The sequence below is a fragment of the Lepidothrix coronata genome, unplaced genomic scaffold (assembly GCF_001604755.1).
Source record: "Lepidothrix coronata isolate B3197 unplaced genomic scaffold, Lepidothrix_coronata-1.0 Scaffold97, whole genome shotgun sequence".
Lineage (NCBI taxonomy): Eukaryota > Metazoa > Chordata > Aves > Passeriformes > Pipridae > Lepidothrix > Lepidothrix coronata.
The window spans coordinates 1,408,062-1,428,611 of NW_016690277.1; the positions used below are offsets into that span (position 1 = coordinate 1,408,062).

The 20,550-nt window shown below is 42.4% G+C and overlaps 2 long non-coding RNA genes across 9 annotated transcripts in view; one reads left to right on the forward strand and one right to left on the reverse strand.

Moving 5' to 3' along the window:
- The window catches only part of LOC108500949, a 199,972-nt gene extending 181,591 nt beyond the window's left edge, over positions 1–18,381 (reverse strand). For all 7 annotated transcript variants that reach the window (XR_001876085.1, XR_001876084.1, XR_001876088.1 and 4 more), the window contains exons 1-4: positions 18,200–18,381; positions 12,545–12,705; positions 11,720–11,836; positions 11,326–11,397 (exon numbers count right to left, since the gene is read on the reverse strand). This is a non-coding gene — a long non-coding RNA (uncharacterized LOC108500949). The remainder of the gene's footprint in view (positions 1–11,325; positions 11,398–11,719; positions 11,837–12,544; positions 12,706–18,199) is intronic.
- On the forward strand, positions 5,743–9,383 carry LOC108500952. Of its 2 annotated transcripts, XR_001876091.1 has the most exons (4): positions 5,743–5,866; positions 7,262–7,373; positions 7,730–7,867; positions 9,254–9,383. It is a non-coding gene; the product is annotated as an uncharacterized LOC108500952 (long non-coding RNA). The 2 variants fall into 2 exon arrangements; XR_001876092.1 differs by lacking the exon at positions 7,730–7,867.
- Positions 18,382–20,550: the final 2,169 nt, after the last annotated feature.

A 20,550-nucleotide genomic window follows, 5' to 3' on the forward strand; every position in this document is an offset into this window, starting at 1 on the left:
TTTGGTTACAGGTTTATGCCACTGCTAAGCCAACGTGGTCTGAATTAAATTCCAGGTAAAATGGTTAGAATCACTGTGCATCCTTACATGGTCTTACTGTCCCACAGGGGACAGCCTCTATCTACTCACCCATACACAGATTCCCTGTACTTGGCTCTGTACCCGGAGTCGTAAGAAAGTAATTTCAGGAACGGTGTTCTAGATTTCTTAAACAAACAGTATACACTGGAATAGTTACTGCCAAGGATTAAAATAATGCCTAAGTGATTTTTTCCAGGCACTCCACAATACAATAATTTTTTCATCCAACAGCCTTTCATGTGACACTTTTATATAAAAATGTTTACAGGAAATAGCAAACTTTCCTTTCGTTCTTCAGGTTACTTGTACCCCCATAAAATGCAAATACTGAGTGAAGTCATTGAACTACCTGACACTTAAAAATGAACACATCTAAGTATCCTGCTTAAGATCAAATGGTGGCTCCCAGCAGCTAAACGGATATTTCAAACACTGGGTAACTGATTTTTTCCTGGCCTCCAACTGCCACTTTTAATGGGGAGTTGCACAGTGAATCTTTACTAGCAAAGACGGTGGGCCTTAGGGGGTCAGACAAAGGCAGTCTGCATTTGCACTTGTGCAGTGGGATGCTCCAGCCTTCATCTTTGTGCACTTTTAAAATCTGAAATGAGGACTGGGGACTGTCACAGAGCAAACACACGTACAGGAACACACAGTCTCACAGCACACCAGAGTCTATGCACTTTCTACTAGACCTGTAGGAAAGCTGGCAACAGCTGCTGGGAAATGCCAGCCAAAAACATAGAATCTACTTCTGCAAAAACTTTTCCAAAGAAATGAAAATGTTTCAAATCATCAGAGAACTTTCAGGATCCTCTCTCATCAGAATAGTTTAATAATGATGTAAAAATGTCTGTGGCATTCCGTTTTCCCTTTCTCCAAAGTTTTAGGAGGGGTGTTTTTCCACAAAAGTAAAAGCCAAAAGCCTCAAAACCAATTTGCAATTAATGCCTTTACCAGTAGCACATACAGAGAGAGGCACACTGAGCCTCTGGTACAATAAACATGAAGTTCCCAAAGCTGAACTCAATGGACACAGGTTTGTGAGCCCTAAAATTTCTGTGGTAGAGGCTTTGGCTTCTTCCCATGCTGGGAAAAAACAACACAACACCCTCCAGCTGAGTGGGAGTGACTCCTAAGGAAGAAGCAAAGCTTTCTAAAAAGGACCTATCATTTTCCTCTTTCATCCTTGGTGGTGAGATGTCAAGGCTGTGCTTGTCTTCCCTCTGCCCTTCCTTTCATATGGGGCTTTTTTAATCAAGTGATTATGTCACAGTCTTCTTTCCTCTCAGTAAAGAAAAACATCCAATCCTTCAGCATTCCGACCGAAATCGCCTGCAAAAACAAAGGATGAGAGCTACTTGTCCAACAAGGTGGGAAGGACACGTGTCCTTGGGCTGCGTTGGCTGCCCGAAGTGTGCTTGTGAGTGTGCCTTTTTGCTCGTGACTATGCCACGCTCTCCATGCCAAGGACATGGACACACCTGCGTGTGGGCCAGAGTGTGCCCTGGCTCTGTGACGTGCCAGCTCAACACTTTGAGACAGGAACAATCTGCCGGAGCAGGAATTTCTTACGTGTCCTTTGCTGGCAGAAGAAATCAATCACAAAGCTACACACTGGGTACAAAGGAGCTTCAGGGTCTCTTCAGGTCTTCTCCCCCACTGCCAGCTGTGGGAAGAGAGCAGTTGCTACTAAAGAAAAGGGGCTTCATATTTTGCCATGTTTCTTGTCATGTTTCGTCTCCCTAAGGCCTTATCCCAGCTACTATGGAAGTAAATTGGCAGGCAAGAAATGCTGGCAGTTAGGAGTCCTATTGCCATAGGGCTGCTTTGTTTCTCAGTGCAAATAATCAGTGTATTTTATGTTTTATGTTTACCATCAGAGCTGCAGGCAGCCACAAAGGCTGCACTTCCAGCCTCACAGCTGCAAGGGGAGATACCACAGCCTGTGCAGAGGTGGCTTTCCAGAGGGAATGCTGAGGTGCCTGCCTTTGTGTCTCCCTGAGCACACCCAGGGAAAATACAAAGTTTCTGGGCAGCTAGGACAAAGTTTGCTTCTTCTGCACAACAAATCCAATTGACCAGCAGTATGAAGTATTAAACATTTTAAATCATCAGAATTTATCCAAAGAAAATGCTGCTTATTTGAAATACTTTGTTCCAAACCTTCCCCAGGTCAGAATCTGAACCCAGCCTTGATTTTCCAGCTTCAAAGCTGATGATCCTAAAAACTGAGGTTCCAAACCAAATTAAAAACCAGCAACAATAAAATTTTCTACAAACAAGAAACTGTTTTCCACCACATTGGAATGTGTTTCATTGCATGCAAAAATGAGAATCTTGGCAAAGATACCAGAATTTTATCACTTACTTTTTCCAGAGGAGTCCTGCAATATTTATTACCTGCACGGGATGAGCATAATGGAATTCGTTCTAACATTTCATCCAGAAGAGAGTTCATGAGAAAGTAAGAACATGCCTTTTAATGAGTGGAACCAAGAGAAACGTGACTGAGACTTGGCCAATTCAGCTCTTCTAAAAGCTTATCCATTTGCAGTCATTGCAAACTTCATTTCCTCACACTCAGGACACACACCTGACAATCTGACCACACAACTCCGCTGTACTTTGATGTAAGGGTGAGCCTGCAGTCAGACAAACAAATTGCTTCAGCTCACATCTCTCTTTCTGGCATATTTTTTCTTTCTTCAAGAAACAACTTGGATAAAAGCAAATCTCTTGAGGGGAAAAATATGTTTCCATTTAGTGAGGGACCATCCTTTACCCATCCTCAGACTGAGAAAGGAGTAGCATTGAGCTCTAGGACAAGAAAAGGCAAAAATGTTGAACTAGTTGATGAGCAGCATTTCTACAGGAAGGCAGGAAGAATGTCAAAGTGCAAAAAAAAGGCCTCTGCAGCCCACATGAGGTGTAGTGCAGGGGGGGGTTCAAAGAAAGCACATTTTGAGTGTTCAGCAGGAAAGTTATAACTCCTTTGGAAATAATTCCCAAGAAAACTGACAGCACTTTTAGAGCTGGAAGTCTCACTGGGGGAAGAAGCACCGTGGGCTACAGGAGAGATTCAGAGAAGCCAGCCAAGCCCACATTCAAGGAGGCACTGCCACATATAGTCCCCTGGTCTCTCAATATCAGCCTCTATTCCCAGCTAGAAACAGACCTCTGGGATGTAAAAGGGGAAGGGGCAGACCAAAAAGGAGGAAGTACCTTCCCCCTGGTCTGTGCTAGGTTTGTCTGCAGGCACAAGCAGGGCACGGCGTCTGTGAAGCAATAAGATACGTGACCAGCTGATGACACGGCAGAGCTTAAAAATAACATTGCTGATTGGAAAATGTCAGTGTCCATTACACAGGACACACTGCTGGGGCTACCTGCAAAAAATTTCAGAAGTTCTGTGAGGGAGGAGTTTAAATCTTCGAAACTACCTGTTACAATCAGGCTGCAAAGCAAGTAAATGCTGAGGTTTCCAACGTGTGCTTTTCTACAGGTAATTAGATCTTATAAAAGTGTTTATCTGTACAATAAAGGAGCTCAGGAGAGTCAGCGTGATCTAGATTAAAATTATTTCAGAGTTTGGGCATGGATATAGCTGAAGGAAAAGCCACTTCACAACTCAAAATAAGTTGGAATAAAATAGTTTAGGAAATGTCTTGTTATTTTGCATGTACTGAATAATGGGTAATTTCACAACTTTCAATACCCATACTTAAGAGGAGCTTTTATAAACCAAATTCAATGAGTTCTGCTCAAGGGACTCTCTTGCAACACTGTGGAGCATGCAATATCCACAGGTATTGCAACATCTAATTGCAAAATAAAGGCTGTTTTCCTCCAAATCTCCTCATGCTCTCCTTCCAGCCAACGGTGACAATGTTACATGGGCATGGTTTTCTTTTGGGTAAGTTGAATCAGCCCAATAGTCATCTGACAGGCACCCAACATATCCAACTCAAGGAAAGGAGCAGAATTGCAAGGCCAGGAGCTCAGACCTCTCCTGTCAGTAATTAGCACAGCTACTCATGACACTGCAGGGCTGTTCACAAACTTCTCTGCTGTCCCCTTGGTTAGAGGAGAGAGTTCTGCAAGTCAGTTCTGTGCCCAGGTGCTCCAGCATGGACAGGAAAGCAATGCTGCATTCCCCACACACATTGTGGCCACACTTACAAAGATCAGGGAGAGGCAAAATTGTCATGAACATACGTTGGCCCAGAAAAAAAACCCAAACACAACTATCTGTGAGTGACAAGCTAACTAGAAAGGGAGTTTTTAAATACTCAAGTTCGGAGATCAAGCACAGCAGTTCACAACCACTGACCACAGAACAGTGGGGATCCTCAAACAACTCCAACAAGGCAAGGTTTGCTGGTACCTCTTCCCTTTCTTCCATGTCCTTAGCTGATCCCTGTGCTCTGATCACCTTGAATTCAAGGCACACTCCCTATTTTTCCTCTACATACTCTAGTTAACTTCTGCTTCTTCCTCAAAATTCCAGGTCAGAATCACTGTGAGGGAAGCATCACTCTGCCTTCTTATGGAGAAACAAAACACAGCACTGTTTATTTTATGTGATAAAGTGAACACAGCCCACAGTGATCACAAGAGAAACCAGTACCTTCCAGAAGAGTTCGGAGTGAGACCCAGCTGAAGGTGAGAGGGCTCTGGAGGACCCCCAAGTGCATGGCTCAGTGACACAGCCAGGCTGGCAGTGCAGATGCAGGGCTTCTGTTCCTATGTCACATTATTCCCCTCTCCCCTGAGCCTCCCACTCCAGGTGCCACCTGTGCAGCCCAGCCCCTTTCATGGCAGGAACCCTACTAATTATCCAGTTCAGTTCATGGGCATGGCAGAAAACTTCAGCCATGAAGTCTTACAGGCTAAGCAGGTTGAGCAAGCCGTGGTGGTCCACCAGAGCTGATGCAGGGAAAGCAGTGGGGGACAGGAAGGTCTGAGGAGTAGGATTAGCCCCTCTCACCTGATAAACTGAGCAACATCATCAAACTGTATGCAACTTCTGCTGGTGGAGCCTGTACTGAGTCTCTCTTTATATGTTTGCATAATTCTGTCATTGGGCACTCAGACGCTCTCAAGTGGGAGTGAGAGGAAGAGGTTACCTGATCAATCAGGTATTTCCTTCAGCTGCAATTCTTTTTCCTACAGGAAACTCTGGCTTGTATAAACCACTCAAGAAGCAAACATCAAAGGACTCCTCTATCACTTAGTCGGGGTAATAGACTGTACTTGAACTCTACTCAGTGAAGTGAAACTTCTTAAACTGAGAGCTGAAGTTAAATTTGTTATTCCTGGCAAACTGCCCAAGAGGAAATGGATCCAGGGCAGAAGTTTGTTTGTTAGATAGCAGTGAGAGATTGACACTTTTATAATAAGCCACAAAAGCAGAAAGAATAGAAAGTAGTTGCTGAAACTACTGATTATTCTCAGATCTGCTCTTAATGCTGCATCAGTTACAAGATTTCCTTTTAGTAATTGTCAAATAATGGAAATCAGAAACCATGAAACATCAGTAAGAAGGATTTTGAGCAAAGATTCTGCACATGAGTCTGATTCAAAAGGAGGATAAAACACATAATCACCTGCAGCAGGTCCTTTGCATACAGTAGTTGTTACCTCACAAACAGACTGGGATCCTTCACTAAAGACACAAGGTACTGAGTGCCAGTTCCATCCCCACTTTCAGTCCATTGTATGCCCATACCCTGCCCACCAGTGTCAAAAATGTGGTGCAAGGAGCTCTCAGTTGTTTGACAAGGTAGGCTACAACATGACAGCCAGGGTCCCACTCCAGTGTGTTATCCTGCAGCTCTGCTTGCCCATGTGCCTAGAGATACATAAGCTCATGGACCCTCTGCCATACTGTGGCACACAGCCTCAGTCACACCAAACTCTAGAAAGACAGCAGAAAACTTGGGCTTTGGTGAACAGGCAGGAAAAATGGTTTCACTACACTGAAATTCTTTGCTATGTTTTCCATAACAACCAACTGCACCTGACAGACACACTTTAAGCAAAAACATCACACGAACTTTACCCAGTCATCTCCCAGGTGGAGCTCAATTAAGATATCATCTTCTAAATAAGAAATCTGAAGTTGCATTTTGACTTCAGGATAAATGATGGTTACCTCTTTATTATATATTAACAGTAAAAATATTCCATGTGCCATTTTGGAATCTCCTTTACTGTCAGTAATTTTTAAGCCGCATTAATTCAAACTAATGAAACCCCTCAACAAGAGGAAAGCAGAGCATTTACCATAAATAGCATGAGACTTCATTTCTTCAGGCATTTTTTTAATATTTCTTTCCACTCCACTATGCCTGGAGCATAGTTTAAAGAGCTGATTAGGTATATAGATTTAAGAACAACTCCAAATATTAAGAAATGTTACTGAGCACATTTGGTAGTGACTCTTCCAAAGTTTATTGCACAGATTTTGCAATGTGGAGGAATTCTAAATATTGTTATACCCCATTCCTTAATATTTTGTTCCTTTGGCAAAACATTTTATTTGGAAAGGCTTTGTCTAAAGGTTAAACAATCCCCATGCAACCTATGAATGAAGCAGAAAAGCATGCTTAGATGTCTGGTCCCACCTGCCAAAACTTCCCAGGCTGTGTGGACACTGGCAGCTCCCAGAGTACTTTTGCCTCCAAGTCCTGTCCTACCATGTGGACAAGGCAGACAGGGATCCAACCATCAGACCCTCCAGAGATGCAGGAGAGAGTTTTCAGCTGTTTGGAATGAATACTGACTATAGACATTCCTCATATTTCAAAAAATAGAAGGTAAAGCACATGGAAGCATCCTATGGATCAATCTGAGGCCATAAGCTGCCAAGGTGACCCACAGTGGCTCTGCCATATGCCACAAGAAGAAATAAAACTTGAACATTGTCCAAGTACTTTTCCTGTAGTTTCTGCCTGAGTCTTGGAGAGATTGTCTCTTGGGAAGAAAGATTCATCAATAAGCATTCATCCATAATTAAGCAAATAGCCTATTGGACAAATTTAATAGCAAATAGCTATTGAATGATTTTTATACCATAAGAAGACAAAAAGAGAAACAGGAAAGCATGAAATCATATTTTGGCTTTCTGTGCAAGAACCACAGAATAAATCATATGCTGTTGATACACTGCTTTCAGATTCTCACCCAATAGCTGTAATGATCAAATCTACAGCAACTCTGTGTGAAAACAGAGGAACGGGGCTGATGGAGAAAGTTCAGTTCTTCAAAGCCAAGATAGCTGCAAACAGGTAACATCTTTACCTTTAAATTAACAGATTTAGCTAATTGGGCTGTCACTTTTCCAGCTGCAAATCACTAAGCACTTGCCTCCTAAGCTCAGGGAAAAAGCCTCCAGAGACCGTGAGTCAGTGAATGAAAACTGTTTTGGGTCCCATGGCAAAGAAAGTACTTTGCTCTCAAAAATAGATACATTTCTTGTGGGAAAAAACAGCCCAGCTCCTTCCTCTCCCATAGATAATAATGCAAAATGTCAGACACCTCCCAGGCTCCGTTCCCAGGAGATCAGGAGCATTGCAGTGATTACTTTGGTGAGTTTTTTCCTTAAAGGTTAATTCATATCTAATCAAAAATCATGACCCAACAGTTCACTGCCTATGAGAGCGTGAGGTGTGGAACATAAGGCTGCCACTAGTGTTGAACTGCTACAGCTGCAAGAAGCTACAACAGGATTTGGGCACTTGGAAAACACAAAGCTGGGGTGGGAAGGCAAGGCTGGAAACAGGTAAAGATTGGATGCAGGGGAATGGGCAGGGCCTGTGTCCACTGCACAACAGCGAGAGGCTCCAAAGCAAGGGAAAGCACTTCCATGAGGGGAAACCCACCCGCCTGCCTGTGTTCACAGCAGAAAGCCCATGGGATTCATTTACTGTGTTGACAGTATGTCCTACAGGTTGGGGGCTCTGCAGTGACAGTGACTGGTTGGCTGGATTTGAGCTGAAACAGTAGAGCACCATGCAGTGAAACCCCTTTAACCCAAAGATCATGTAAAAGGATAAAAAAGTATGCCATGTATATATTTTCAATGCAAAGGCTTTCAAGCAGTGGGTTTGCTGACTGTAGCAAAAGAGCACTTACACGGTAACAGCTGTGACAGTGCCACCAAGCCACATCTGTGCTGCTGGTCCTGTTCCCTGCTGCAGTGCAGGGCAGTGCAGGATAGGCTGAGCCCTGCTGGAAAACTGCATTCGGAGGGGCTGACACCATCTCAGGGCATTGCTGAAACACCACAGTGCCACACCACAGCACTGCAACATCAGGAATCCCTGCTCATCCTCACCCTTCCAGTCTCCTCCACACTGCACCTTACACCTGCATTAACTTGTGCTGACTTTGCAGACAACAATCTCTAGAGCAGGGACAGAAGCATGGACAGACGTGAGGACACTCCCCAGAAGTGATTCTGGTCCATTATTCTCATTTCACTGGATAAATCCTACACCAAATACCCCCAAAAAAAACCCAAAAAAACCCCCAAAAAAATAAATCCCAGACAGGCCGTTAAACTGAACCCCAGGCTGTGCAGCACCACCGCAGGCTTGGCAAAGCTCTTGCAGTCCCAGGGGAGTTAGGAAAAGGGGGAGGAAACATCCCAAGAGATGACTTTGCTTACTCACATCATTGGTGCAGACACACTTGTTTACATTTGATTGGCCTCATCTAAACTTTGCTGGAGGTTGACCATAATATTTACAAGCTAAAAGAACAATTATGTAGCTGAGAGCAGCTAAATGGAACAAAACAAAACCAGAGACACAGAAATCATGTCATTCGCTAAAGTCAAAAAAACAAACTGAGCCATCAGACCACACATCTGCCTCATGCTATATAAATTTACACCGTGGTACAATTTGTGCTGCTTTACTGCAATATGGATGTTCTTCGAGTTTATAAACACTTATGGTGCTTATGTGCTCCATGTACTGATTTGTACCATAAAAATTTATATGGAAAGATATTTCCTACGCCTCATCTGTTTGTTTACAGAGTCCACCTTTAAAAGACCAATATTCTTCCCTCTGGGGCCTGTTTACAGTCTGCACCTGTGATGGTTTCTTCAGTTTGAACCTCATGGGCTGTATTTCTTACATAACTGTTTTCCCTCTTTCAGACACCATTAATCATCCCTCTGCCAAGATCTTCTTCCCACACCAGGCTTTACTGTACATTCCTTGCATTTCCATACCATGATGTCAGTCCAGCATGGAACAAAGATAAGAATGGCTCAAGATTTTCCTTCAAATGATCCCTTTTCTACAAAGCTATATATAAAATAAAACTTGCCATGGAATTTGGAAAGCACCAGGCTTTGGGATTTGTGGCTCTCTGTGGCTCTCTCATATTCCATATCCTTATTTCTTGAAAACTAAGAGAACATGTGCAAAATTATTTTAGAAAAATGAGTGCAGAAGTACAGCAACCAAAGCAAGCACAACAGAACTTTCTAATCAATGGGAAAGCACCTAGGAAAGTACAAAAATTAAGCTGCAAATGTTTTGAGAATAGTTTGTCAACTATGCTTGGAAAATTATGACTTTTTTTCACACTTTTCAATGTTTGGGAAAGTGAGATTGTTGCATATATTTAACACCTTTTCGCCACTGTAAATATTTTTTATGTTTTAGAATAGCATGAAGAAAAGAGTGCTGAAATGCTATTTCCACTCATTTGCATGTTTCAGAGATAGGATGGACTCCACATTTTTAATTATGATTTTCATTTTATGAAAGAAAGAAAACTAATAATCTGGCAAATTCTTGCCCTATTCCTGGCCAAACATTTACCCTACTATGGTTTTGTTTGAGTCAAGTACTCAGAGTAGGTAGCTTCCAACTAAGCAAAGATCTCTGCCTTATTTTGTTGTAACACTAACACTGTAAAGAGTAAAGCCTCCACATAACATCAGAGCAAAGTGTCAGAGGAGCAGTGCTGTAACATGCCTGGCTGTCAAACATCAGCCTATAAAAATACCCAGGCAGCTCTGTTCTTCTCTTGGAGTGAGGAAGAGAGCTGTTCAGGCAGAACAATATTTGTTTTATTGACAGATTTTACTGTTATCTGTTACCCACCAGTAGGCTCCGTTTGCAGTTTTCATCATAGAGTAATTGCTTATTAGAGACATTAGCGAGTTGTTTATTTGAAAACTAATGTGCTAATAAGGAACGATCACATTAGCAAGGTGTGCTCTTTACAACTTTATTTGTTTATCCTCAGGGACCGAATTTCTGAAATCCCAAACCTTTTGTTACATACTGAAAGATTTGAAAATAAAATGTCTGAAAATTTTTTTGTCCAATAATAATTAGTGGTTTTATTGCTGTCATAAATACCAGGAGCTGCCTCTGACAGAAAGATGCTCATAGGATTGAAGGCTATTCTGTACACAACCATTTGCTTGCTAAGCAGCCTGGAAAAATTATGTTGCTGCTGTATTTGCATATTTTCTTATTATAAATGTTACCGTGGCTATAACATACCAACTTTAGCACTTCATTAAGCCCAAAGGAAAGGAAGAAACTAATTGTAGCATAGCTTCCAAGGCTCTGGGAAAGCACCTGTTTCCCTTTTCCTTTGAGCCTTAGGGGGGTTTCTAACCTTGGGCTCACCAATAAACTCCCTTTATGACAACCTAGATGGGATCAGTTATATTTACACATCCCAAGATTTCTAACAAACCAAGAAGTGCTTACAGCACATTTTCACTCTTGCAAGAAAATGCTTTCACCATTTGGCACAGCTGAAAGTTTTTGTTATGCTGTTGCTGTTCACTATTTTGCTGTGCTGGGGGTTATTTGTGCTGTACACAGTATCACTTTCAGGCAAAAATTAAGAAAACAGTCTTGCAATGAGTAGTGCCCACAAGCAGAGTGGAGTCTCAGTGATTCCAACCTGACTGCATACCAAAGCAACATCACATTATTATTTATATTCCAGTAGCACACAGACCCAAATTTGGGATCACAGCCCAACATGACTAGATGCAATGTAAACATGCAGGTAAAGAACCTCCTGACCCAAGAAGCCCATATGTAAAATTATGACCGAAAAAAAACAACCCCAAAAACCAGAAAAAAAGAAAGCAAGCAAAAAAAAAAGAAAGAACAGCAAGGAAACCACAGAGCAGGGGAAGAAAAAAGGAAAGAATAACGTGCATGGGGACTGACCAAACACAACTCAGCTCACCTCTTGCCTGCCGGATCGCCTGGGCACTAGCTGAGAGTAGGATGCAGTTTTGGATTAAGTAATCGGACAAGTCTGTGTAAAAATGGAAAGAGAATAAGCTGGATTTTGTTATGCAGATATATAGATATTAAGCACTCTAAGTATCATAGTGCATTTCCTTTCTCCCTGCTTCTATGTACATACAGGCCTGCATGTGTGCTCATGAATGACTCGTGATAAAGTTAATTTAATCTTATTGCAGTGTAAGTGAAACACTGAAAAAGAAGGCAACAATGCAGGGAATCAGACGTATCAAAATCGCACAAGTCTGTGGGCTGGAGTCCAAAGCCAGCAATCCTGGCATATTTTGGAAACTTTTAGATTTGAAATTGAGTGAGCACACCCAGATAACTACCTGAACCGTCACTTCACTGACTTCAGATGAGGAAAGAGGAGCAGAAGTAGATGGATTCTCACAGCAAAACTAAAACTCTTCTCACATTAGTCTTCATAATGTAGAGGCAAACTGTAACTGCAAAGGAAAGAGAAATACATAAAAGGCACAATGCTTTGTTCTGAAGCCTCAGCCACTCTTCAGGAAGGAGACCTATCACTTTACATAATACTTCACAAATCAATGCCTGCTTCAAAACACGGGAGATCTTGCAGTCTGCAAGATCTCCAGTGCTGCCTTTGTGCCAGAAAAGTCTCTCTGAGTAAGCACTGCTTTACTTCACAGCATGTGCAGAGTTCCTAGGGCTGAAAGCTCAGCTAAATATCTGTGCACTGGGTGCCCTTCCAGCCAAACCCCTGCTCTGCCTGGTACTCAGGCCCCCTCAGCTATGCTGGAGGATCCCAGTCTGTGCCAAAGGACTACCCTGCATCTGGAGTGTCAGGACAAAAGCCAGTTTTAGACAGCTGAGAGCATACAAGAACATGTGATGTAGTCCCATATTTTAAGAGATCATTTCAGCAACCCCTTAAAGCAGGTCTGTGCTCATTAAGGTTCATCCTTTAAGTCTTCAGTGTAAATCGTGTGCCAGTGCACACAGTTCCTGCATGTACTTCAGCAGTATGCCTGGCTCACAACACATGATCCAGCAGAACCAGGAGCAGGACAGTCCCTTCTGCTTATCCTCATCTGCCCTGGATTCTGCAGGCTGCTCCGTTTCATCCTGCCAACGCACAAAGGTGGCAGCCTGTGGGCGACAGCTTTCCAAACTCTTCCTCAGATACTCACATCAGCTGGCAGAAATTCTTCAGAGATGGCAAGAGGGCTAGATATTTACAAGTGGTGTTTATTTTTCTGGAACAGCCAGCTGCATGTTCTCTTCATCAAAAAGCTTTGTGATCTGAATACCCTTAAGCCAGTCTCCTGTGTCTCTTGTCCCTCTTGATCATCTTGAAAAAGAAAAAAAAGAGCGCACTTTATGGTGTGCTCTTACAAGCACAGTCTTGTTGGTTAGCACATAGTGGGAGTACAAGATGGCTTTGAGAAGAGCTCTCTGTTCCAGCAGGTTTATATTTGAAGGTGACAGTAATGAATGGGATCAGCCTGTTTCTCACTAGCAAGAGTTGAGCCTCAGGCTGAAGACAGGCAATGCAGTGAGGCAGATCTGTGTCCACTTGTGCTCCAACACAAGCAGCTTTAAGGCCCTTCTCTCGGACTCACCCTTGCTCCAGCTCATTGTTAAGGGAACTTGCATGTGGGGTTTGTTTTGGTTTCCCATCTATAATCTACTGACTGTGGCTCTGGTCACAGTCTGACAGGAGGAGAGCTGTACTGTGTTCCTGCACAAGTAACTACAAGTGAAAAAATATCAGTGACACCCCACACTCCTGCCACCACCTCTTGCAACCGGGGTGTCAGGGCCCTGCTGCTTTTGCACAGGGTGTGACACAGTGGGAACACCTTCCCCTCTCACAGCAGAGCAGGGCACACCTTGCACTCACCCAGGAAAGCAGCTCCTCTGCTTCACCACCGTGCAGCTGTGGGATGGGAAGGACACATCCCACCAGAGACACTGTCACTCTGACCAGGAAGCTCAAGGTGTATCTGAACAACTGCAATGAGCCATCGTGGCTCAAAATTGCCATTTTAATTTTTGCCCAGTAAAGTAAAACTTGCACAGAATACATTGCTGAAAATAACTCCTTTTTCCTCCACTCTTTCCAATTTCTTTTTTTCTTCCAGTTTTGCTAGGTTTTATTTTTAGACCAGTTTTAGTGTCCAGCAAGAACACTAGAGGAGCGGAGAAGATTTTTCTAGCTGTTCAACTGGACTGAGCAGCCCCCAACCTCTCAACTCTGGTTTTGCATTACTGCCCTGCCTTTCTCTTGGGGATCGACTCAGCAGCAGTGTTTGGGTTATGTGCTGGATATAGACTTAGTTCTCCTCCATTCCTGCAACTCTATTAAATTTCCACTGGGTATTTGAAAACAACATTATACATGTATATACACACATACACACAGACGTATAAAACAGAGTTCTTAAAAGAACTTGCATCCTGGGAGGAAGCCAGCATTGATTTCTTTAAACTCAGAATGACTCCTGACTATGAAGGAGTTCATGTGTCTGAGAAGCAGCAGTGGAAACTTGTCTTTCAGTGTTTCTGCTTATCACTCATCAAGGTTCTGGAGTACATTCAGATCTCTGTAAGGGCCCTGAAGTAGCTTCACTGAAAAGCCTTGTTCCCATTAGCAAATCTGTGAAATTGTCTGAGAGACTGACATATGGGACTACAGAGAGAGGTATCACATTCATTGATCCTTGCTACCCAGCTTCCCAACTGCAGTGCTTAGCTCCCACAAAGCCTGGATATTTTATCCACTCTCCCACTTGTCACAATGCAGAATGAGTCTGTGAAGCATTAATATTTTCAAGCAAACACATGAGCTCCCAGGACTAAGGAGGAATCTGGCCCAGATGAGACATGAGAGTTTGGGTGACAGTCTGATCTACCCAAGTGGTGAGAAGCTTCTACCCAAGTGGTGAGAAGCTCAGGTAGCACACACACACTGCAAACCTGCAAACGTGCTGCTAATGTCCAAGGAAAAGAGGTTGCTGCCATAAATCACCTTGTCTGTGAAAATATTCTGAAATGACAGCATCATCCTCTATATTTGGGAGATAAACTATCCAGTTTCTTTAGCCTCTCTCAAACTTTATCACGGACACAAAGAAAAAGGAAAGATAACAAAAAGAAATCTATCTGACAAGCCACTTATTTTTATCTGCCTGGACCTCTGGGACACAGTTCATGCAATTTCTCTTCTGCACCATTCCCCTTCTTGGAGACATCACACTTAGGCAGTAAAATATCTAATTTAAGTCACTGTCAAAAAATTGGCAACTCCTACATTTCTGAAAGAGTTGAATACGATGTTGGGCTAAGCCACAAATTGGCATCCAGATCAAGTTGGGTTTTTTCAAGCATAGAATTGCTCAAAGGCAGCCCCTGGAGATGAAGCACAGATACTTGACTTGGACTAATTAGCACTAAAAGAAATATATTCAAAATATACCTGAATGAGGTGGTTGATAAACTCCCAGGAAAGAAACGTCCTTTGCTCTTTGCATTGAGAACAAAAGGGCAGGAACAGGCAACAAGGACATTTATATACAGTGGGTGATGGGACACAAAAGGAATTGGAAAGGTTGGATTTTCTTTTACTTGCTTCTGCCACTGCCTTTAACTGCCAAAGTTTCAGATGAGATGAATCCTTGTCCTGTTGTCCCAAACATTGGGGGCTCATGAGTAAGAACTCTGCATGTTGTGCTGGCAGCAGAGTGGTTTTCCATGCTGAAACCAAAAGCTTCCCAGGGCAACCTCTGGTCACTACTTCTGCTTCTACCTGCCAGAAAATTACCAGCCCCTGCAGAAACTTCTGCAAACAAACCCTCTTGAACAGCAACAGCCACAAGTGAGCGTATTATAAACGGGAAAGAAGCACTGAAAGGTTCTTTTCTAACCAGAAAAAGGCTGCTGTCAAGTGATTTAATTTCCCTGCTAAATTGCATAGTAAAAAAGAAATTGCATGTAAAGACCACGTGGCTGGGAACGAAAAGCCTCTTGTTGAAAGCTTTCGTTTGCCCTTTATCACACTGTTTTGCTTCATATTCTATAAATAGCTCGTGTGCACTGTTTTTCCTTTTGGCCTCATAACTATGAACTGGTTCCTCACTGGCTTTGCAGAGTCTGAAGAAAATCTCTGGAGAATGTTCTAAGCATATTTGATAGAAGCTCACCAGTGGATTAATTTCGAAACAGGGCTCAGTTGGCACATTTTAAAATATATAATAATTAGAGCTGTTTGTAATAGATTCATCTCCTTCTGCAGCAGAAATCAGGAATCAGAGTGGCTTGGTTTCTGCAATCTGATTTTAGTTACAGTTAGGCTGCAATTTATTTTTAGTAACAAACTGTTTCCCCGAGACAGATTCGGCTGCTCATTAGCATTGGGAGTGTTCTCTACAAAAAATATATTGTGAAATTTTCTTTTAGCTCTGATTAGACCCATCCATTAAAACACAGACTCCATTCTGCAAAGACAGAGAAGATGTGACTATCCATCTTGTCACTGACAGATGATAAAGACACTGAAAATAAATTGTCCCTTTTCCCTAAATTTTTTGCTTAGTATCACCACACATTTTCCCAATAAAAAGGCAGAAAAATCTGTTAATCTGTATTATGAGATTAATGAAAAGAAGCATAATTGAAAAATCGTAAAATTTACTGTAAAACCAGTAAAATACCAGTTGCGTTGAATTTGTGATTTTATACCACTTAACTACTTCATCAAAACATCAGCTGGGGAAATTCTCTGCAGTAACTCCTCTAGATGGGTTAATAGGCAGGTTGGAATCCAAATCATTGCCTTCACCAACTGATCTTTCCAGAGGGAAGATCAGAGGGAGCTTAATCTGCTTTGCTTCCCATTTCACCACTGGTGTCAGCCCACGCCCCTGCAGTAGCAGCCTGGTTTTACATATTAATCAGTACTTTCTGAGCCATTTTGTCTGTGACACCCATTCAGGTAACCTCCAGGCACCCAGACTTCTAATGCTCCAATTTCCAGCATCAGAAATGCCAGTTTCAGTCAGGCCAAGGGCCCCTCCAGCCTCTCTGCAGCAGGAGGAGAGCTTGTAACCAGCCAAGCCCATGGCGTTTAATGGCTATGAGCGCCTGCTCTCCAGATGTGCTTAGCTGGGCTTGTGAGCTCTTAAGAGTTACCCACAGCAAGCAGATTTACTTTAGCTCACCCCTATGGGTGATGAAAAATACCTCCCCTAGAGCACACTGCACATCACATGGGGATTCTGACACAGACCAACCTCTTCGAGCCAGGGTCCCGCAAAGCAGCTCCTCACTGCACCCCAGCCCTGGGGTAAAAGGTAAACTTGCTTCTGCAAAATATTTGTTTTACTGAAGATGAGCCCTACTGGGTGCTCAAAGGAGCTAATTCCAAAACTGCCAAGTGTCAGAGTTCAGATGTGCCATTTGGCAGATTTGGTGCTCTGTGGGTTTGAGGTTCTGTAATTCTTTAGCTACTTTAGCTACAATTAATGAGGTGTCATGTTAGAAACTTGGTTTATTTAAATTATTTTCAAGGTAGACAAGCTATTGGAGTGGATTCCAATCTACGTCTACCTAAAGCTTCAAGCACCACAATGTCCTGACAGTTGTTCAAGTGTTACAAGGAAGTTGTAAAATTTAAACAACATTGCTCTTAACTTCTTTCAATTCCCAAAGTATTGAATACATTTCCATACAATTTTCCAGAAAAGTTAACTTTTTCCCTAAGAACACTGCTTGTTTTGTTTATGTCAACCAGTATTTTTGTACCTAACAACAAGAAATAAACCCCACTTGACTTTAAAAGCATGAATGCAATCTTCACTGTTAATTGTCATGGCATTACAAAAATACCACTGACATGGGTATGAAAATTGCTCAGAGCAATTGGTAGAGCCTTTTCACAAGCCATTGAATGCAACAACTCCTCCAATTCATACACATTTACACACAGAGCTTTCACATACATGGCTATGTTTGATTTTGGAAATTATGGCAACTGGAAAAACATTTCCTGATGTAAAGCCTTCATAGATTTCTCACTGAAATCACACTAGCTGATTCAAAAATTCTCAACCCCCTTCTTGTAACTAACTCTGACCTTTTGACCCTGAAAGGTTTCACAGCTAATTGCCTGAGCCAACTTGCTGGTTTGAGGGAGGGGTCTGAAAATTATGGATTTCAAAGAAAAACAGAGATCATTTTATAGTGAACATTAGTGTACACGTAGGCAGTGGCAACCTCCTGCTTTGGACTTCCCTTATTTCGGTTGCCTTCATCTTCACTGCAGTGTTATTTCAGCAGGAATTTGGGTGCTTGGCTTTCCGGTGATGGTATCTGTGCAGCACCACAAACGGCCCCGCATTCTTGGCATATTTGGTGGCCTGCATCAGCCCCCTTTGGAACAAAAGCTCTTGTTTTGGACACATCACTGCAGACTGTTGCCTGATCCAAACTGTCTGCTTCCTTCTGAACTTCTAAACAGAAATGACAGATCACTTTGTAGTTTTTAACAGATCTAGCCTCAAAAAACCTATCTGACATTGCCTAAATATGAGATACATTTTGCATCCAGGTTTGGTTTTAATTTACAGCAATTCTCTGACAGCTTAATACCCTGAAGACAAAGAAAATTTAGACATAAACTCTAGCTATGGGAAGATTTTACTTGAAATAAAATCCAAATACGAGCAATGCATGCAAGTCTAAGTGTTATTTGAAGGACCATTGCAAATGCTAATTAGGAATCCACACTCAAAACAACTGCCCGCAGTGGTTTCACTTGCATGACTGGATATTCAGTATGGCCCTACCTGTGCACAGCCTCAGGATCTCCTGCAAAGGAACAGCATCTCTCTCTTCCATACACAAGCTGCAGTGCTGGCTGCAATGGGGTAGAGGAAAAGTCAGCTTCCATGTATTTCTTGTCGAGGCAAACAGGGAACCGAAAGGTGAAAACCTTGAATGCAGTCCTGGCTACTTTCACTACATGCTAGGCAGACAGTTTTGGTATGAACAGAGAGTAGCAATTCTATTTTGAGCAGTAAAGGAACAAATTTAATCCTCAAGTATCAAGGCAAAGTGTTCCTCCTCAGGAGATAAAAGATCTTTGAAGAAGAAATCAGATAGGGACATTGAAAGAACATCTGAAGTAGGAACAACCATCTCCATGTCCTTTCTGAGAGGTATTTCACTAACTGGCTCTTTAACATCACCACAGATTTCATATTCACCCACGCACTCTTTTCCAGTCCATTGCTATCCCTGACTTGGATAGTTGTTGGGGTTTTTCCCCCCTTTTTTTTAATGCCTTCTTTGAATCTTTGCTGCTGTAATTTAATTCTATTAATTCCTGTTCCTTCTACTGCAGGGATTTTACTCTCTGCAAACATTATACTTCTCTTTGCAGCAGTCTCTTCTGTATTTGAAGACTTTTGTAATTTTCCCCCCTGTCTTTTATTCTCTACACAATCCAAATTGTTTCAGTCTGCCTTCTAGGTTTGTTTCCTAGTCATTTGATCATTCCCACTTTGGAACCTCTCCAATCAGTCCACATCATTCTCAAATCTACCAATCATCTTGGGATGTCCTCTTGGGACATTATTACCACATATGAAACCACGTTTTTCTAGCCAGGTTTTAAAATGACATCTATTAAGCTCAGGGTTGTGTCTTCGGTGCACAGTTAACTTGAGTTATTTGCACTTGAGTTAATACCTCCCTAGTCAGCTTCACATCAGAGTCCCAGGAACAGAGAAGTGAAAGGAATTGCAGGAAATCATCTCCTCCATATCCCACCTCTGAGGCACAATCAACTACCATATATCTACACAGTTTTTTAAATACTCCAGCAGCAAAACCATCATGACCTCCCTGGGCAGCCTTCAGATGAGCCACTCTAAATCCCGTTACCTGTTCATCCCAGGATGTCTCAGGCAGTTGTGTGCCCACCTTACCACATAAAACCAACCAGTTTTCTTACAAGAACGTGATGTGGGACTGTGTTCTAGCTTTTCTTTGAAAAAAGATTCCACTAAATGTACTAGATGGGTAGCACCAGTGCATAGTGGCATGATGATAATTATTTATTGTATTTGTAAGGACAAGATTTTTAAAGTATCATCCAATGATTTACACTCATTCTTAATACTGAATGAGCACCAACTTTCTCTAAATTCTCCATGGCTTCCTCCCCCTCAGCTGCCCTTGCATTTTCCAACCCAGGTAATGCCTTTGCCTTCTTGACATCATCAAGAGATTTCACATTTCTTACAAAGAATGGCAGGTAACTAAACATTTGCAAATTCTTCATATTGTAGGATATTCTATCAAGTCCTGCTGACTATAATCTTTCTTATCTATCAAGTACACCTGACCTATTCCTTTTTTAGTCCTGTTTTTATTAAAATTAACTGGTTTAAGCATCTGGTCATAATTCACCTTTTCTGTGGTGGTTGAAGGGAGAAAGACATCAAATAGATGACCTATTATTTGCTTATTTCCACATTAAGTAATAAACTTCTACTTTCCTCCACCTTGGTTACTCAAGTATTTCCTTGCTGTTCTTCCTTGTTTGGCAGTTACAATTTTAGCCTGAGCTTTCTGACTTTTCCTTACGTGTCCATAAATTCTGTCATAGCAGTCCTCAGCAAGCAGAAGCACACCTTTTCCATCTTTTCCTGCCCTGCTCAGTGTCAGAACCCTTGGTCATCTCTCACTCTGTCCTTGCTTTGGGATTGTTAGCTGAGAGCAGCTGTGCTGCAAACTAACCCTTGCACGGCACAGAGGGGTTGGATTACTGCATGGAATAGCCATGTCAGCTCCAGCTGTGCCCTGTGGGACCAGACAAGCCAGTCAGTTCCAGTGACAACACCATCCTCATGTGAAAGGTTTCTGCACTCGGACAAGAGCTGAGCAGGGGTGAACAGAAGTTATGACTCACAGGTCCTGCACAGTCAAGGCAGGACCTCAGCCCAGTGAGCACTGTGAGAGACACAAGTGAATACCTTCCTTCAACTCTGTTAAAATAAAACAAAAGCAGCCAGGCTGTACAACCAGGCTGCACAGCAGAAACAGAGGCCTCGCTGCCCACTCACATTTGAGCTCTACTGAGAACGAAAAGGGCAAGAAAGTTTGACTCTTTGAAGATTTGGTTGCTCCTTCT